Source organism: Chenopodium album, chromosome 13 (assembly GCF_948465745.1).
Source record: "Chenopodium album chromosome 13, dcCheAlbu1.1, whole genome shotgun sequence".
NCBI classification, from domain to species: Eukaryota; Viridiplantae; Streptophyta; class Magnoliopsida; order Caryophyllales; family Amaranthaceae; genus Chenopodium; species Chenopodium album.
In genome coordinates this window covers 18,836,820-18,839,563 of record NC_137846.1, presented here as the reverse complement: position 1 = coordinate 18,839,563, position 2,744 = coordinate 18,836,820, and positions in this window count along the sequence as shown.

Below are 2,744 nucleotides of genomic sequence, written 5' to 3'. Positions count from 1 at the left end.
TAATTCTCCTCTCCCTTTTTATCTCTCATTTCCATGTGAAAATCTTGAAGAGAGAGAACCCACCGGATCAAGCGAGGCTTCGCTTCCTTTTTAGTCATGAGGTATCGCACCGCGATATGGTCCGTGTACACGATGACTTTGGAACATATGAGATATGACCGGAATTTGTCAAATGCAAAGACCACGGCTAGCATCTCCTTCTCCGTTGTTGTATAGTTCTTTTGAGCTTCATCTAGAGTTCTACTTGCATAGTAGATGACACATGATCTTCCTTCCTTCTTTTGACCAAGGACGGCACCTACTGCAAAATCACTCGCATCACACATTATCTCAAAAGGCAAGCTCCAATCCGGAGCTTGCACAACAGGAGAAGAGATGAGAGCTTCCTTGAGCTTACGAAATTCCTCAAGACAAGCCTCATCAAAGCTAAAAACAACATCTTTCTTGAGTAATTCGGTCAAAGTTTTGGCGATTGAGGAGAAATCTTTTATAAACCTCCGGTAGAAACCGACATGCCCAAGAAAAGCACGTACTCTCGTGACGGAAGTAGGAGGGGGCAATCTCTTAATCACCGAAACTTTGGCCGGATCAACCTCAATGCCATTTTTTGAAACTTTATGACCGAGGACAATGCCCCCCTCGACCATAAAATGGCACTTTTCCCAATTCAACACCAAACTCGTCTCTTGACACCTTTGCAAAACTCTTTCAAGGTTAAAAAGACAAGTGTCAAAAGACGAGCCACCAACACTAAAATCATCCATGAAAACCTCAATTTCTTTTTCAAGCATTTCGGAGAAAATAGAAGTCATGCATCGTTGAAAAGTAGAGGGAGCATTGCATAATCCGAATGGCATTCTTCGGTATGCAAATGTCCCATATGGACATGTGAAAGTAGTTTTCTCTTGATCGCTTGGATGGATAGGGATTTGGAAAAATCCGGAATATCCATCCAAGAAGCAAAAGAAAGCGTGGTGAGAAAGCCTTTCAAGCATTTGGTCCATGAAAGGGAGAGGAAAATGATCTTTCTTGGTGTTTTTGTTCAATCTCCTATAATCAATACACATTCTCCACCCGGTCACCGTCTGGGTGGAGATTTCCTCTCCCTTTTCATTCTTGACAATGGTCATTCCACCCTTTTTGGGAACCACATGAACCGGGCTCACCCACTTGCTATCGGAGATAGCATAGATGATGCCCGCCTCACGTAGTTTCAAAATTTCTTTCTTGACAACCTCTTGGAGGTTGGGGTTCAACCTCCTTTGAGGTTCATGGAGGTGGAATGATCATCCTCAAGATGAATACGATGCATACAAAGAGAAGGACTAATTCCCTTGATATCATCAATGCTATACCCTATCACATCCTTGTATTTTCTCAAAACATCAAGCAATTTTTTCAAATTAAGTTCATCAAGGGTAGCATTGACAATAATAGGGTATTTTTCCTCCTCATCAAGATAAGCATATTTCAAAGAAGGGGGGAGGGGCTTGAGTTCTACCTTAGGAGGAGGTTTGGAACTCTCCTCCGATTTTTCCTCCATTGATTCAAGTACGATCTTGCGTTGTTCATCAACTTCCTCCTTTGAGGATTCCTCCATTGCCATGACAAATTCTTTGGCTTCTTGAGAGTGGAACTCTTCATTGCATGTTAGAGCTTCCACAATTGGATCTTGAGGCTTCATCATAACCCTTCCCAAACGGTCCAACTCCTCATTCACAACATCAACACGGTAGCACTTTTCAACCATAGGAGTCTTTAGCAACTTGGAGAACTCAAAAACTATCTTCTCATCGGCCACTTCACATGTGATCGTGTTTTTTTTGCAATTGATGACCGCCCCCAAAGTCTTGAGAGCTTCCCGACCCAAGATCAAGGGTGTATCCACATCTTCCTCCATGTCCATCACTACAAAGTCACAAGGCACATAGATGTGTCCCACTTGAATTGGAACATCCTCAACTTCTCTACAAGGTAACTTCACCAAGCGGTCGGCTAGTTGAATGGTCTTCCTTGTAGGGATCATCTCAATATTGAGTTTTTGAGCAATGGATAAGGGGATTAGACTAACACTTGCTCCAAGATTGGCCAATGCACCCCTAGCTTCCATGTTCCCAATTTTCACCGGCAAAGTGAAACTCCCCGGATCTTTCTCCTTCTTGGGCATTTTATGTTGAACAAGAGCACTCACTTGGTGTGGAAGGGTGATAAGCTCATCATTGAGCTTCCTTTTGTTGGTGAGGATGTCCTTGAGAAATTTGGAGTAAGATGGCATTTGTGTCACTACTTCAAGAAAAGGGAGATTGATGTGCAAGTTCTTCATCACACTTAGAAATTTTGCAAACTTGTCATTCAACTTCCTCTCCGCAAGCCTACTTGGAAAAGGAACCGGTCCATCAAGGTTCCTAGTCTCACTAGGAATTGAAGTTGTCTTCTCGTTGTTGAGCTTCTTCTTCTCCGAACTTCCTTCGACCTCATCAACTTTTTCCTCCTCCCCTCTCCTATCTTCATTCACACTCTCTTCTCCTCCCTTCTTTCCCTCACTATCCCCCTCACTTGGACCATCATAGGAAGTTCCCGACCTCAAAGTGATTGCCTTGCATGTATCGGGTTTTTGGTTATGAGATGGGTTAGGTTGTGGTTGTCCGGGTAGAGTTGATGGTGAATTGAAAGGAGCCCTCTCGGCCAATTGAACAAGTTGTGAATCAACCATCTTGTTGTGAGCCCTTATATCTTGCATTTGT